This window comes from Aethalodelphis obliquidens, unplaced genomic scaffold (assembly GCF_003676395.1).
Source record: "Aethalodelphis obliquidens isolate GAN/ISIS:26980383/991018 unplaced genomic scaffold, ASM367639v1 scaffold25, whole genome shotgun sequence".
Classification (NCBI taxonomy): Eukaryota; Metazoa; Chordata; class Mammalia; order Artiodactyla; family Delphinidae; genus Aethalodelphis; species Aethalodelphis obliquidens.
The window spans coordinates 14,341,312-14,358,318 of record NW_020837969.1 but is presented as its reverse complement, the minus strand read 5'-3'; the positions used below and the strand labels follow the sequence as shown (position 1 = coordinate 14,358,318).

Genomic DNA, 17,007 nt, shown 5'->3' with positions numbered 1-17,007 from the left:
CTGACAAAGGCCTTGGTTCATAAAGGGTGCAAATGAGGTGTAGGGTATAAGGAGCTGGTGTATTATATTGACAAGCATGTTGGCTATGAAGACAGTCAGCCCTGAGTTTCAGTCCAAAATGTGACCCAACATGAGTTATCTAATCTACCTCAACCTCACTGTTTCATCTAGAACATGGAGGTAGGGTATAATTGCTAATACCCTGTAGAATTTAGTAAGAAATCCATGAGATGATGCATATAAAGAAGTTGGAACCGAGGCTAGGTTATAATTGGCATTAAACCCATGTTATTTATTACTATTGGTTCTACAAAGCCTCATAACTGAGAGGGAGTGGTAGGGTGAGAAATAGTGAGTAAATTTGAGGAGAACAATGATACTGTATTTGTTATCTTCATTCTTTACTATATCTCTCACAACAGGTGAGGCAGTTTGTTTGCTTGTTTGTTTGAGATCACTTTAGAAATGCACGTTTATAAAGGAAAGTGAGACTCCCAAAATTCAGTAATAACCAAGTACATTAGATTTTATGTGGCAAAGAGTCAAACCAGATTTATTGACCTTGAGTCTAATGTTCTTTTTACTGCCTTTATTGAAAAAGTATTTCAACAGATTCTGCATGATTCATCGCTTACTGCTCAGAAAGGTAGACGTGGAATCCTTCAATCCCCGAGCTGGGAAAGCATCACAAGCATGATACTTATCCAGCAGAATCTGTTTCCAAACCACATGGGGATGTTGATGTTACATTTGTAGGGAGAGAAGGTCCAAACCAGCCTTTTTCACTATGTATGTATGCCAGAAATGAAGGTAAACTTTATTTTTTATTTATTTATTTTTTTAGTAGTTAGCCATTCCGCGTAATGCCTCCAAATATTTTCCCGATTGGCACTGGCATCTGAAATTTCACCATTAGAATAAAATTTTATGATTAAGGTTTAGCCTTAAGAAAGCCCTTGTTACAATGCACTTGGAAGGGACCAGGGAAATGAACATATTCATACCCATAGTTAACAACTACTGATTCTTACCAGATTGACTAGTTGTCTGTTCTAATGGCTCTCTTGGTGAGTACAAGCAATCCCAAAGGAGAGCTGTATTTAAATGCAAAGGATAAAATAATTCCAAAGTATGGAGAAGTGGAGACAGCTGAACAGTGCCTCATCTTCAGGAAGTGTAGGGGAAAAGGGGATGTAGGAGATGAGAAAGCAGTTAAAAGGAACAGAGAGGGTGGGATGACAGAAGTCAGTCAGCCTACTTAGAATTATTTAGTCCGAGGACTATTCTTAAAAATGTTTTAGAAATCTCTTCTGCTTTAAATTGAGTGATTCCCCCTGGTTTTCGTAGTCAGCAATGATTGAAAACAACGGAAAGGCCATGTTAAGCCATGTTAATATTTCTTAATCACCAAACACACCTAACTCATTAAATTTTGAGTCCTTTATAGTTTCACTTAGCATATTGTTGTTGGTACTTGATAAATATTTGTGAAATGAGTGAATCCTTCTGTGATTCTGTTTTTTTTTTTTTAACTTTGGAATTGACTCAGTGTTGGATGCATGGAAATTGTAATATAATGCTTGATGTAGCCTTCCAAAAACAATAGCAAAGTCTGTAACAGCATTGTCCTACAGAACTCTGTCATGATAAAAATGTTCTTTCATCGGCCCTGAACAATATAGCAGCCACTAGTCACAAGTGGATACCGAGTACTTCAAATGTAGCTAGTGAGACCAAGGAACTGGCTTTTAATTTACTTAGCCACTTGTGGCTAGTGGCTACCTATGGTATTGGACGGTGCAGGTCTAGAGGTTTTATTAAAAATTTTCTGCCCCTTTCACTTTGTTTTTTTTTAAAGCAGCTATTTCTATTAATACCATCAATTATTATATGTAAGTTCCTCTTGTTTGTATTTTTTTCTTTTTCTATTGGAAATAATTTGACTTACCTATGATAACGCTAAAGGTGAGTACAGCAAACCAGACTGACTTGCACGGCAGCATCTGGGGGAACTTATGTGTATTATTTATAAAAAACTTACAATCTGCAGTCAATTTCTAATTTCAACTATTGACATAAAAGGAGCGAGCCTGTGTAGATGAAATAGTGAAGCATGAGAGGTCTGTCCTCTGCACTAACAGGCTGGCCTTTCAAGTCAGTCTGTCCTTTTATTTCCTCCTCCCTCAGGAATCTGGCACCTTCTGGGTGCCCTCCTCTCCTTTCCATAACAAAATTATTTGGGATAACCTCCTTGTAACTCTTCCTAATTGTATAGATGAGAAAACAGACACTGCAAAGAACCAGGGAGGGTAAGACAAGGACTATTGATGAACTCCTATGTGCTTACTAGACACTGTATATGATGCTGGGGAAAAGTGTCTCCTTGAGCATTGCCTCCCTGGCAAATAAATATTTTTGAATGGAAATACACACACATTTTTACAAGGTGAAACAGACGAGGAAACTGAAATTTAGAGAAGTTATATGACTTCCTTAAGGCTAAGCACATCCAATGCTCCAACACAATCTTCTTTTCTCTTAACTGTTTAACTCCTTGCCATGTTTCCTGTGTCCTAGGGGTTTTGCTCTTTGCCTTCCAGAGATAACAGCCAGCTAAACTGACCGCTAGATTTACATCAACGGCTGCAAAGGTATTAACAGAACCCGCTCCAGCCCCCTGCCCTTTTCCAGGGAATTTTAATGCTAACCTTCTGGGGACAGTGTCAACTCACAGAAATGGCTCCCTGGGAATTTCACGCTGTTGAGGAGATTTTATTTTGGTATTTTAGCGGCGTTAAAAATATATATATATTCCACAGCAGATTTTTTCCTGGAGTCCGGACGCTTACGTAGAAAGGACGTATTCACTTACAAATTCCACTTCAACAGCGTTTGCATCTGTCTTAGTCTACAGCACGAGTAGCCGACTGATTTGTGTACTGGCCCCCATCACTACGGATGACTTGTAGGAAACATTAGAAACTGGCTCCTCCTCCACCTCTCCCTCCACCCCTTGGATCCTTGTACGCTTCAGAGTACGGTCTAAAAACGTAGGCGCTTTTGGAGAGGATTTGAACATTAAAATATGGCTCCGTGATTTTCAACACAAAGACCGCAAACAGCGCTAGAGCACGAGAAGTATTTAAAATAGATCACATCCTAAAGTTGGAGGGCTACAAAGTACAAGTCGTCCAGGCTAGTCCGCAGAGACTGTTCGTGCTTCCGCCCTGCAACAACCCGGCAGGCGACACGTCGCGACGAATTTCAGCTGCAGAAGAGGAAGAGCATCACCTGCAGTTCGAGGCGTGGGAAACGCGGCCGGAGGGGGGCTTGCGAGAAAGCCAGCCGGAGAGGTGCGCGCCGCGGGGCCGCCCCGGCGCCGAGTGCGAGGAACGCCGGCGCTTGGCGGAGCCCGGGAGACGCGGCGGGGTGGAGAGGGGCAGACGCTTCACTGTCGGGACCGCAGCGGCCGCAGAGACCACTGCGGCAGGAGAGCCGGCCGAGCTTCCGAGCTCGCGGCCGCTACTGTCCAGGAGGCGGACCCCGCGGGAGAATCCCGTCCAGGCGGCGGGGCTGGGGGCTAGGCGGGGCGCTGACGTCACCTCCCCTCCCCCACCTCCTCCAGGCGGGAGGGAGTGGGGAAAGAGGCAGTGATCCGCCACAGCTCACGGCCGCAACTCCTAAACTCGGCGTATCGCTGCCCGGACATGTCCTGACAAACTTGGTTTCTCTTCGGCCCTCTCTCTAGCCCTCGCGCACTCTCATTTCGCCTCCTTTTGCTGCTCAAGTTTCCCCCAGGACGGAAGCCTCCGGAGATGCGGCCACCTGGGCGGCGCGGGCGGATCGCACTCTCGTTGGCGACATGCTGAAGATCCGAGGGAAGCGAAGTTGGTACTTCATACACGGCTTGTAACAAATATCCAAATCGCGTGGCGATTACGGACCTGCCGGGACTTTAAAGCAGAACACCGAGGACTCGGCTGGACGGGTGAGTTCTTTCTTGAGTGCAAGTCTTTCCGTATTTAAGTTTAAACGTTAATGAAATTGCGTGGGGTGTTTGACTAGTACAGGGAAGCGTGTGCATCCTACCGGCTTTCCGCTCGGCGAGCTGCACACCCGCCCTGGCTGTGCTTGACTCGGGAATGAAAGATCAGTATGCATAGGTTTTGGAATTCATAAAATACTTACAAAGCACTGTTCAAAAGAACTTGAAAAGCTATGCTGTTTGTGCATTATTTCAAATGTAACTTATTATAGAAATGGTGCCCAGGGAGGGCGCATTGGGTGCCGCGTGATCTGCAGTGGCGCAGCGCCCTCTAGTCCGGGCACCCGGCAAAGCGCGCGCTCTCCGCACGGACCGCGAACTTGGACCTGCCGGGCGCTCTTGGGACGTGGACGTGAGGTCCGTCGCCGTCACCCTAGCCTTCACTTACCACCCACTCCGGCCCATTCTATAGCTAATATACAAATACCAGCTTGGGTGGACTGGATGCAGAGGCAGTGCTGGCGGAAAGCTTTTTTTGTTTTCGGGAACCCATCCCCCTCATTTTCTAGAGCCTTTGGGTACTGGGTTAGGGAGGATCGACTATTGAGAGGACAAACGTGGAGCTTGTACTACATTTCTTGTTCATGTGAAGGTAATTAGCTGGTAGCAAAAAGGCACCTCTGTTTCGTTCCGTTGGGGCTAAAGGATCAGTAAAAACGTGGCAGCACCGGACTCTGAAATCTCGATCTCTGGCTCTCGGCTGTTCCTCTGGCGACGAAGTGCAACTTTTTTCAGGCAATTAGGTTTTCAGTGGACCTGGCAAACCGGGATTCCCAAACAGATGTTTTAGTCCAAGTAAGGGTTATTAGTTATTAGTGAATGGTAATTTTCTCCAGGAATTCTTTTGTGTCATTTTAAAAATCTTGTGATTTTACGTTATGGGATGGTGTCTTTTTACCTTTTACTGTTCTTCTCCTCCCCCGCCCCCCGCATCCCGCCCCAACAAACTGTTGGCGTTCGTGTGTGATTGTGTTTTGTTTAGAGTTAGAATTCGAAAACGGGCACAAACGAGTTGAGCTTGGAGACCAGGTAACCTACTTTCGAGGTGTTCCATGTATGAAACTGACCTGTAACTCCAGGAGCGCTTTGCCGTGGCCAAGTGTTTAAATGATGATGTTTGCTGGGTGTGTGAATTTCTGTGTATTCTAAATAACGCGCAGGGAATACACCACATACTCTTAGTGCTACGAATCAGCACACTCATTCTGCAGGCATTATTTTTCCTTCCCAGCCATGACCTTCTAGACACATTCCCCCCCATCACCTTCTTTGAGATGGCATAAGAGGAGACTGCATTAACTTTGAAATAGAGAAATTCTCTCCTTAACCCTAGACTCCCTTACCCCCATTTGCCTCGTAGTTCTTCCAGCAACCCCCTCCACCGGTTCCAGGGAAATCATCTCTCTTTGTCCTCACAGCGTTAACGTATTCGAGCTGCACAAACTTTCCGAGGTCAAGGCCGCCCTCTTCTCCCGGCTGTTTGCCAGCGCCCGGGAGCACTCCGGGCTGCGCTGAGCCGGCGCCTGGAGCTCTGCCCGCGCTGAGGACCGGCTCACAGCCCCGCGATGCCCGGACTGCGCGCTCCGGTGTGGGGGGAGTTCCCCGAATGGGCCGTCTGGACGCCCGGGGTTTCCCCTTCTCCCTGCGGAACTTGTAGTTTCACGTCAGACTGCGTTCACAGCCTGCGGGGTGTACTTACCGCGTGGGAAAGCGCACGAGACGGCACCGCTGCCTTTTGTCCCGCAGACCTGGGAGTCGGGGGTGTCCGCCGGCGAAGGCCGGCGTTGGGGTTCGTAACCACGGCTGGAGAGGTTCCGGGGTCTAACCAGCTCTGCGCAAAGAGGTCGCGAAGGAAGCGTTTTCACTTTCCCGGGATTTTAGTGTACTGTAGATTGAAAAAGGAAGTAGGTTCCGATCTAACTGCATTCCTTTTGAGACCTTTTGGAAGATTTTATTCCACCAAGCAATTGCAGACCTACAGCCAAGGCATTCAAATTCAGATTTAGGAATTCCCTGAAGGTTCCCGTGAATCTAAAGTAGGAGGCGTGGGAAGCTTTTTCTTTAGTCCTTCGCTCTTTTTTTTTCTTTTTTTTTTTAAGCTAAGTTAATGTTCCCCCTTTCCTAGTAGGGAGCATTCCCTGTTAATTACCTGCACAAATCTGTGTGCTGGCCATAACTAACCTCGGCACTAGAGCGAGCCCCAATCTGTTCCTCGCGGTGTCGCTAGGTCATCCTGGGCACTCGCTGGTCTCCTGGAAAGGAGTTGGCTGCTGTAGCTGCTGGGAGATCCCTGACCCTTGGCGGGGCGTCGTAACCCGGCCCCGCGGACTGGGATTCCGGCTGCCAGGAAAAGTCGGGTCGAGTTTCTGCGCGGGAGAAAAGAGCGCCGGCGCGAGCGGGCGTGGCTGCGAGCGGAGGGATATATCCCGCGCCGGGTGCGTGAAGCGCCGGGTGCGTGAGACGCCGGGGTTGCACCGGCCGGGCTCGGAGTGGGGCTCGCGGGTAGCGGGGCTCTGCCTCAGAGCGGGGCGCAAGGAAAGCGAGGGCGGGCCGCAGATACCATGCGGCCCTGCGGAGCCAGTGAGGCCCCGGACCGACCCGGACCCCGCTCGGGGGCGCGCTGAGGCGGCGAGGTGCGCGCCCCCGAAAGCGCCGCCGCCGCCGCCGCCGCCGCTTCGGGCTAACTTTGCTGTAAGTTTGAAGGAAACCAGTTGGGGCTTGAGGGCGGTGGGCGAGGGGCGCAGCGGCGCACTCGGTACCATTGCGCGGCCGGGCCGAAGCCGTATGTGTCCGCGGGACGAGCAACTTGCTGCTGCCGGGTGGCGGGCTTCCGGCTCGTTGGGAGCTTGCCCCTCACTGTCCAGCCCAGGACCGAGCGCCCCCCGGCGCTCTGGGGACGGGATGGAAAGAAAGAGACCCGCCGGACGGTGGTGGTGCCGAGGCCCCTGCCCACTTGGAAAGTTCAGGGCAGGCCCTGGATTCGGGTGGGTGGGCGGAGGCGGATGGGCGGGAGCGGTTAAGACGCGACGTGACCCGAATGGTAATTACCTACCCGACTGCTGCTGCGAGCTGGCAGCGGCCCCGGCTGCACCGGCTCTGGCCCCGGAGCCATTGCTGGAAATCAAAGCGGCAGCCGCGGCGCGGGGTTCCCGGCGGCCTCTGGGCGAGAACTTCCGCCTCGCCCGGAGCTCGGAAACTTCACACGCGCGTTCCACTTTCTTCTCTCCGGTAACACGCGTGCCTGTTAAAGACTTATCTGATCTCGCTCCGCGGCTAATTTCTTGCGATTTGTGAGATATTCACAGCGTTGGTGTGATGAAAGGAGAGGCCAGCTGCTAAGGGATGGGATCTTTGAAATGGAGTCACCGAGTTCTTTTAGATGTTTTGTACCCTGAAGGAGTGCTGTCCTGAGGTTTGAGTTGTAACTGGTTGAATGTAGTTAAGCATAGGTGAGTGATAAATATCGGGGCTAAACACTTGCAACTGTGCTATCCGTTTGTTTCTTTTTTGGAAGAGAAACTTCTAAGATCTTTTTTTTTTTAAGAGATTCTGGTTCTTCAGTGCTTTTTCTTTCTCTAAGTGCTTTCCTCTAGGAAGTTAACTTTCTGTTGTCTCTAAGAATTTTTTTGTTCCCACTGATGTGAATTGCGGGACTTTGAAAACAAGGACGCAATTGTATGCGTTAGGAAAGTAAACTCATAAATATTTTCTGTGCAATTAGAGGTTTTTTTTTTCCTTAATGTGTCTGAACTATGATTTCATTAAATAGCTTTTGTTAAGCAACTCCTATTTACAGTGACTGAAATCGGAAAAGATTTAAAAGGCAAATGATCTTCAGTTATTTATGTATCTTTCACAAAAGCAGATTCTTGAGGCGTCATACATTCAGAGATAGGTTTCAATAGTTTAAGATAGCTGCACGTGTTAAAATTAGGTGATGGTGATGTTTTTTTCATATTACTCTTAGCGTTGTGGTTATCCAGCACATCGAGTTACTGCAGTTACTCATAGAGTGTGTTTCTCCAGGTATATAGGTTAATTCTGATGTTTGGCTTTGTGTTTTAGGACAGCTCTCTGGTTCCACAAGTGGAATTATTATCCCCCTTTCTTTTCTATATACTTAAGCTTTAAGATGGGTGTAAAAGTGCTTAAAACATTACATAATTTTTTAAAACAACGATGAATATAACTCAGTTATGTCAAACATGGCATTTAACACGTTCATAGTAGGGTTTGATTTGAATAAAGTGTGCATTTGTGTACCCATTACTTGAAAAATGAATATCTTAAATGAACTAAATTCTTTGTCACTCTGAAAGGAAGTGAAATTCTTAGAGGACTTCATAAAAATCTTTCAGGTCACCTGCATATCTGTTCATTTGTATCTTCTAATTAGTCACTAGAAGTACACCTAGTGGTTTTGCACCATGTTAGTAGACCATTTAAATCCATGTTATGGTTAGGTGCCAAAAGAGGAATCTAAAAATTATATGCAAACTACTACTGTTTTCCTCCCCCTGATCCCATGCCTTCCTAGTGTATGTCTTTAGACTTAGCTCTCAAGTTGTCTCCGAAGTAGTCATTTCTTTGAACGCTAGAAGTGAAAGGGATGTTACAGATTATTTTAACTCCTTTAACAAGTCTACTGCCACCTGTTTTCCACCCAAGTTTTGCAGATTTTACATAGACTCAGTAAACTAAATCAAATTCAATGCATTATTGTTGCATTAAATGTTGTCTCCATGGCCTAATTTGTGGCCTAAAGGATTTGATTTAATAGCAGGAAACCATAAGGCCAGGTGTCTGTTTAATCTTTATGAGTGGGAAACTGCAGCAGGTAAGCTTTCTTTTGACCAAATTATATAGTTGATGAAGCCAAACTGTGTCTTTTTGTCTCACCTAATTGTTTAATTTGCAAGTGTTAGTTTGTCCTTAGGCACTGGTAAGGAGTTTTTGAAATGAGCGATGCAGGCAATTCATTTAACCAAGATCAGAAAGTTGCATTTTTTTCTCTCCTGAGGTCTGGGAGGAACTTTTTATTTCAAAAATGTATTCAGTCAGATGAGGAATCTGTATATTTCACATAATAAAGTTTTTTTAAAAAATGATCTTTCTTTTCCTTAAGTCCCAAATTTAAATATATTGCCAAAATTCTTGCTTAATTCCAAAGGTTTATTATTTATGTGGAGATAAATCTATAATTAAATGTCTTCTATAGACCACTTAGGAAAATCGGTAATTATTTAATTCTTATCTTCGTAGAATATTCAAGCATAATGCTTCATAGTAAGCACTGTAGTAGGGACGCTGATCTGGCATCGCCTGTAGCCACTTTGGAAGTATTTTGAGGTGGTTGATGACCTCTTTTTGAGCTGCTGGAAATTAGAGCCTTCTGCAGAGCACCCATCGGCAGTGTTGTTACTGGCCTAGTGGTTGCGCCTGGATTTTTTGTTAAGTTTACAACGGTGGATGTATTGTTTTCCCATGTTATCCCTCCTTATCCCCCACCCCCTCCCACCCATCAGTCCTGCCTTCCGTTCTCCATTGCTAATCCTCATCTATCTGTCCCTTCATGCACCCAACAACTGTGGATCTCCTCTGTGCTAAACACTGGGTCAGATGCAATAAACAGTGGTGAACAAAGCAGGGTTCCTGCTCTCAAGAAGCTTACAGTCCAGCAGGGGAGAAGGACAAATAAACAGTTATCTCCAGTGTGGTAAGAGAGACCCATCTGGGTCAGGGTAGTTCATCATAGCACCTCAGTGAGCTAGGTGGATATTAGGATAGGGTGAGGTCTGGGGGAAGAGTGAATCAGGAGGCAGTGATTCACGGAGAGGAAATACACGTAAAGCAAGTTGTAGAAACCCTTGGTGTTGTGACTTGATTTGTGGTTTGATGAATGGTGAGAAAAAAGACCTGAGCACACAATGTTATCTTTCGGAAAAGGGTTGGTTGGTTTATCATCAGTGTTTCTTTAATCCTTCTTTCACGTTTCTTATGGCTTGCCTTTTTTTCTTTGCGTAGGGAAAACAGAAAATCTATGACCTGGGCTCACCTTGGCTTATAAAGATAGAGAAGATAACTTTTATGGAGGTTAAGAAGAGAGGAAAGAAAGAAATGTTGAAGAGAAAGGTGGAAATAACGAAACTGTGTGTGATGAGTAAAGGGCAGGAAAAAATAAAATTGCCATGTTTGCGTTGTCTTTTCGAAGAGAAAGGCGGCGATGCTGCAAGTTTAGAGCCTCCGCCACTAGGTGGTGTCATGGGCTCAGGACAGCTTGGTGGTTTCAAGACTGTGGGAAGGACACCTTTTTGGTTTGAAACAGGTAATATGGGAGATTAAATTGGGAAAGTAGGTAGAGGTCAGATTGTCAGAGATCTTTAATACAAGATTAAGAAGGATGTACTTAATCCGAAGGATAAGGGGAAACACTGAATATTTCAAACTATGGAGTGACATTACAAAGAAGTTTTAATGAGTCTAATTTCATTGCAGTATGTGGGCTAAATAGTATGGGGGCAAGAAAGCAGGAATACCAAAAGGCGGTTCACATGCTGTGCCTGAACAAATACAAATATGAACCAAGTAGCAGCAGCAGAAATGGAAGAAGCACAGTTTTGAGAAATTGAGAAATAAAAAAATGTCAAGTCTAGATGACTTAAGATATGGAGGTTTGACAGTTAAGATAAAAAGTCATAGAAATCCTGAATTTCTGGAGTGTGTGTGTGTGTACAAAGAGAGAAAAAGGAGGTGGGGAAAGAATGTGTACCTGTGGAGGGTAGAAAGCTGTAAAGATTTTAGTCCAGTCTCTAGTTTTTCAAATAAAGAAATGGAATCCAAGGATTAATTAACTCCCTTGAAGTCACACAGATGATTAGTGACAAAGCCTGGGCTAGATCACAGGTTTTATGACTTCCAGCTGCTTTTTTTAATTTGATTTCTTAGATTGCAAACTTGGTGATTTGGAAAGTGGTGAAACTCTTCAAGGACGTAGGAAATTACTCTATTTTCAGTGGAATAGCTATTATTTTGCAGTGGGAAGTGGCTGAAGACACTGTATAACTTAAGTCTGAAGGTATCCCCGGGGTGGGGGAAGTTGTTCCATGGCACTTGTTGGAGGTTAGGGTGGAATGCAGGCTTCTGCGGTGATCCTTTATGATAAGGGCAGAGGGGATGATGTCTTTAAGGGTAACAATATGTGTGTGTGTGAAAAGAGTTGAAAGAAATTTGTAGTGACGAACTGAAAAGTGAAAGGGTTGGTGTAGCTTATAAAAGGGTATTGGAGAGAATCAGGAAAGTTTAGTGCTGTCCATCCTTTACGCGTTCTGTATGGATCACCTCTTTGTTTTAGGCAGTTTGTGACAGTATGAAGGACACATACGGGGGAGGAGGGTGAGTAGTGTCAAATCGGAGATTGTCAGGGAGGATGAGTACTGAGAAAAGGGCATTAATTTTGACGTTAGCCTTTGACACCAGAAGAAGCTGCTTCTGTTGCCTGGGTGGATCTGAGGTCACGTGGAACAGTTGAGGGTAGAAACAACAATGTCTTTAGTGGAGGGAGTTCTAAGGAAGTCAAGGTAGCACTGAGAAACTACTCTTTGCAAACATAAGAAGGTGAGAAATAGGCTCTTGGCTTGAAGGAAGTGCAGGTTTGAATGAAAGCTATTTTCAGGGGGAAAGAACCTGTGTGTATTTGTGGAGTGCTGAAGGCAGCTGCAGCGGCGGCAGCGGCGGGGCACTTGAGTGTGAGGGACAATTTAGGGAAGAGCTGCAGGAGAGGCACAGTTTTATGGCATCAAGGATGTCTTTATTTGTAGCTTGGGTGGTTCGCATCTCCTCGGAGATGTGGGAGGAAGAGAGAGGAGGGGAAGAGAACATTTTAAGGAGAGGAAGTGGGGGGGAGTCTCTACCACGACTTCCACGTACTTACTATACATGGAACGTTCACTTGCCTGATCCCGTATTTAGTGAAAGGCCGAGGTTTGTACCTAAATACAAAAGGGAGCATCATAATTTGATCCGTAATGAAAACTGTACTACTTTGGGAGTGGAAGAGTGGCCAGTATTAATGACTGCCAAAACATCATTTAAATGATTTCTATTTGCAGAGAAAAATATATTAGGTGAAATGCTCTTATATCACAAGAGGGTAAACAGTCTGTTTATTGAGCTTCTCTGTGGGCAAAGTTTGCCCTGGAGTGTGGGTGAGGAGAAAGTGGTTGGCGGGATGGGTAATAACGGAGAGTGGTCATGTTTTGGAGCGCTGAAAGAGGAGAGACTAGCACAGGGATGCCTAGTCTAGCCAGAAATGTACACATAGCCCTTGTTTGTTGGTCTTGTCTTTTATGTCACAATAAAACAACAACTAGAAACAGTCCTCTTCAGACTACCCACAGGCAAGTTTTATAGGTTCATTGAGTAGGTAAATTACATACTAGAGTTTATACGGAGGCTATTTAAAAATTAGGAAGTCTGTTTAACTTAAGGGCAAGAAAACTTCCAAAAAATTATTTCGAATTGATTAAATCATGTTAATGCTGAAGCTTTTAGGTTCTGGAAAAGAATTATGTGCCGAGGAGAGGGATTTGCAGTGTGTACTGTCAGTATGAATAGCTTGAAGACTGTTCTCAGTTAAATTGGAATCAGTTGTTGATCATTTGAAGGCAGTATTTAAATTAAGTCATTGCTGGAGTAATCAGACTTACTGCAGCTCCAATCAAAGCTAACAACATACAGAGTTAGCAGAAGCAGTTAAGTGATAGATACCAAGCCTGAGCCTGCTGTTCAATTCTGGGTTCATAGTGCCACCCACCCCCATTTTTACTGAAAAAATGTATTAAGATGGCTTAAAGAGATTTAGTATGTACCCAGAAATAAACAAGATCTACCCATTAATTTTTCAGTGTTAAGAATGAACGCTTTTAAAAGTACTGTCTATGGCTATTATAATTTATTAGAGAAATGCAGGGGTTTTTTCTGTTGTAAATGTCACCTGGAAGCTGTGAATTGGTTATAGCTGAGTAACAAGCAGGCTTTCTAAGACAGACACAGTACTCTTTTTTGACTCCTGTTAAGTGATTTTAGAGGTCATTAAACGTTTATTTAATATACAATATTTTTAAAAAGCAGGAGCCATTTACATTTCATATTGTCTTTTAACAACTTTGTGACAATTCTCTTTGGAAACATAGTCATCTCCCTCACGATTTAGACATCTCTAGAAAGTACTTTTAAAATGTGACGCTATTCAAACCGAACATTAAGCTCTAAATTTCAGTAATAAGTTCAATTCTAGTGACGCTCTCACTGATGTGGATACAAAATGGGAGTATGGTGAGGGAAAATACAAAATACTTGAATATTTTTGTGTATTTTTATTATCATATGTGGCATGGAGAGTCTGATACTGTTTCCCTCTTGGGTAGAGAGCTGGAATGACTAATGGCGTGTGTAAGAGTTGCGACTCTAAATAATAAACATACATTTAACAGAATGTATGCATTGTGTAACGCAGTGTCCCACCTAACGCCCTGTCTCAAGCATCTGAAACATCCGAACCTTCAGCTTTAGATCTAAATGTTTGAACTTATGCAGCTGTGTTCTCAGCACGGGGCTGTGTTCTGTTGTGTGAAGCCTGTGCGGTCACAGATTGGAACACTTTACATGAAAGTCTCGCAAATGAAGAAACATGAGCATATTAATATCTGACTTCTACCAGAAAAATGATCTTTCTCTCTTATTTATGGAGTTTCAGAAATCTGTACTAAAGATATTTAAGCTTTGGACCTGAGGCCCTTTTCCCTAAAGACTGAACTAAGTAAACATTCTTTGTTTTCACTTTGGAAAATGCACAGAAGAAATCCTGGATTACTGTAAGTTCAAGTAGTGTGATCACCCTCTAAATATCAAAGTGTAGCCTTTGGGTAAAATGATTTTTAGAGTTTAATTTTCATAAGCGTGAGCACTAGGTAATAATGTACTTTTTTAGATGAAATGGTATTAGTACCTTTTTAGGATTTGTGTGTGTGTGTGTGTGTTTCCCCTGCTTTACTGTTTGTTTTGCATAGAGTAACAGCCATAATTTTTCTGGCATTCTAAGGTGAAACGTGAGTTCACAGTTCTCGGGTAAATTACTGTAAAGTTAACAGGATCTCCTAGAAAGTGGAATTTTTTTCTGATCAAAAGACTTGCATTTAATAATTTAATTACAACGGCATTCTGTTAGCCAAGTTTGCAGAGTAAATTCAGGGTTTTAAGAGGTCTCAGTTATGAATGTGGTCGAAAAAGTTTATTCCAGCTGTGATGTGTCCCGTGAGAAGAACCGGTGCGTGGTGGGTGAGTTGTGAAGGGTGAGCCAGGTGTTTGGGAATCCAGCTGTGAGAGAGAAGTGGGTGGTGGCAAAGGCTGCAGGTGCTGCTGAGGGATCCTCGAGATGCCGTGGGGAGGGAACAGCTGCAGTGGTTTGGCATGTTGAGCCTTCTCCTTGTGCCCTGGGGGTGAAGGGCATGCCCAGGGCACCAGCGGTGGTGGGAGTAGCATGGCACCAGCCAGTATTAATGGGTCATTTTCAAGGTCTCATGTTAGGCTTCAAATGTTCAGAAAGATTGGTTTGCTTACCATTGTCATTGTCACACCACTGTTACTTGCTTCTGCTCCAGTGGCTGCTTTGTCTCCCTTGCTGGTTCCTCTCGTCTTCTGTCTTCTAGATCTTGGGGAGTAGCACGTCTCTGTCCTTGGTTTTTGTTTCTTGTCTCTGTGCTCTCTCTGTGGGTGATCATTTAGTTCTGTGGTTTTAAATGTAGCGTCTTCCATATTCTCACAACTCTCAAGTTTCTCACTCCACGGTGAACCTTTCCCACACATCTAACTGCTCGCTTGAAGTCATTACTTGGCATTTCTACCTTAACATGTCTAAAGCTGAACCCTCGATCATACTCCCTAAAATCCGTTCCTCCCTCAGTGCAGGCTTCCCTCTCTTGTACCTGACCGCTCAGTTCTTGCTCAGCACGTGACCTCTGGAATCTTCTTTGATGCCTCTCTCTTTCTCTCCTTCCGCCTCTGCCCTCCAGTTCATCAGCTGGTCCTGGAGTAAATCCAAAATGTCACCCTTCTCCCCACCCCCACGAGGACCATTGAGGCTGAGCCACCGCAGTCTCCCACCCGTGCTGTTGCAGTACCTTCTAACGGGTCTCCCTCCAGCTTTTGCCCTGGCTGCCCTCCCTTCTCTTGTCCACCCAGGTACCAGAGCAGCTCTTTCACTTTAGGTTCGAGCATGTCACTCCCCTGTTCTTGTTTTATTTGTAGGAACATCCGACGTCCTGCACCCTTCATCCATGAGGCCATAATGATGAAAACAAATGATAAAGACATTAGGAGAGAATAGACAAATCTCCCTTACAGAAGAACTCTAAACGATTTATGTAACATAACTCTCCACCCCTAAGTGTGGACTGCACGTAGCGACTTCCTTCCAAAGGGCACAGTAGGGGAAGGGGGCAGCAAGTACCCCGCTGCGGAGAAACCCGGCAAGCGCTGCTTCAACCCAGTGAAGAGGGTCAGCATCAGCATCGATGTGATGTGATGAAAATGGCACTTTACCCTGTTCTCTTCCTCCCCTCAACGCATAGCCCCAGTCTAATCATGCGGAAAAACATCAGACAAATTCCAGTGGAGGGACATTCTGCAAAATACCTGATCAGTACTTCTCAAAACTGTCAGGGTTATTGAAAACAAGACAAATCAGAGAAACTGTTACAGTCCAGAGGAGCCTAAGAGAATATGATGACTGAATGTAATGCGGTTGTCTTGGCTGGTATCCTGGGACGGGAAAAGGGCATTGGGACTTAGTGAATTACAGTGTATCTATATTATTTCATTAGTTGTGACAAATGTACCATAGTAAGGTGAGATGTTAACAGTAGGGGAAACTGTCTTTGTAATTTTTCTGAAACTCTAGAATAATTTTAAAATGAAAAGCTTATCTAAAAAAGGATCTCCTTTATTGCTCTCCGCTCACCCACAGTGCCAGGCCACCACGGTCTTTCTCCTTGTGGCGCCTCTAACTAGTACTTCTCTACTGGAGATGACTGAGCTTCAGGGGCCATTTGTACTGTCTGGAGACATTTTTAGTTGGGGTTGGAGGGAAGAGAGGCTGCAGGCCTTAGTTGGGTGGAGACCAGGAATAATTCTAAATGATGCCTAGGACAGCTCTCCAGCCTACACACCCCGTCCCCCGGCCAAGAATCATCTGCCCCAAATGTCAATAGTTTTGACGTTGAGAAACTCTTGTCCTTTTTCGGGGCCTCTCTTTCCCTCCATGTTTCTGGCTGCAGTCTTCATTTCTTTCTGCTTTATTTTTCTCCTTAGCACTAATCATCAGCATCTGATAGACTCTTTGTTTCCTTGTCTCTCACCAGGAAATGTATCTTCCGTGAGGATTTGTTAGTAGTTTGGTTCACTTTCGTATTCCCAGCATGTAGAACTGTTCCTGACCTGTGGTAAGCTCTCATTAAATGGGTGATGAATGAATCAAATGACCAAAGAAGTGAATTAATGATAAAGATAACATATATATATATATATATATATATATATATATATATATACACTAAAAATTCAAATAGTAGAGAAAAGTGAAAATGTGAACATTCCCCCAGCTGCCTGTCCTTCAGAAGTTACCACCATTAACAGTTTACTTCTTATCTGTCCAGAATTTTTTGGTTCATTTTTAAGCACATCCATGAACTATGCATATAATTTATCTCCCCTCCCTTTTTGCAAACATAAATGGGATCAGTTTAGTTTTTCCACTTAATGTATCTGGACATCTTTACATGTCAGTGTATAGAGTGCTGTCTTATTTTTTTAATTACTGCATAATATTTTATATGTAGAATTAAGCAAAAATATTTTAATTGCTTGCAATAGAATCCTGGTTTAATACTTTGTTGTAAACTGGATAC

The 17,007-nt window shown here is 44.4% G+C and overlaps 1 protein-coding gene and 1 long non-coding RNA gene across 6 annotated transcripts in view; one reads left to right on the top strand and one right to left on the bottom strand.

The window, feature by feature from the left end:
* Positions 1-7,234, bottom strand: part of LOC113628780 (uncharacterized) — a 113,878-nt gene extending 106,644 nt beyond the window's left edge. The window contains exons 1-3 of one of the 2 annotated variants that reach the window (XR_003436239.1): positions 7,098-7,234; positions 5,745-5,930; positions 3,995-4,801 (exon numbers count right to left, since the gene is read on the bottom strand). This is a non-coding gene — a long non-coding RNA (uncharacterized LOC113628780). Of the gene's footprint in view, positions 1-3,994; positions 4,802-5,744; positions 5,931-7,097 lie in introns of those variants that run through there. The other variant, XR_003436240.1, reaches the window with a different exon arrangement.
* Positions 3,125-17,007, top strand: part of FAT1 (FAT atypical cadherin 1) — a 117,974-nt gene continuing 104,091 nt past the window's right edge. For 2 of the 4 annotated variants that reach the window (XM_027122671.1, XM_027122668.1), the window contains exon 1: positions 3,125-3,988. The gene's annotated coding sequence lies outside the window, so the exon portion shown is untranslated. Of the gene's footprint in view, positions 3,989-6,522; positions 6,737-7,346; positions 7,495-17,007 lie in introns of those variants that run through there. The other 2 variants (XM_027122669.1, XM_027122670.1) reach the window with 2 other exon arrangements.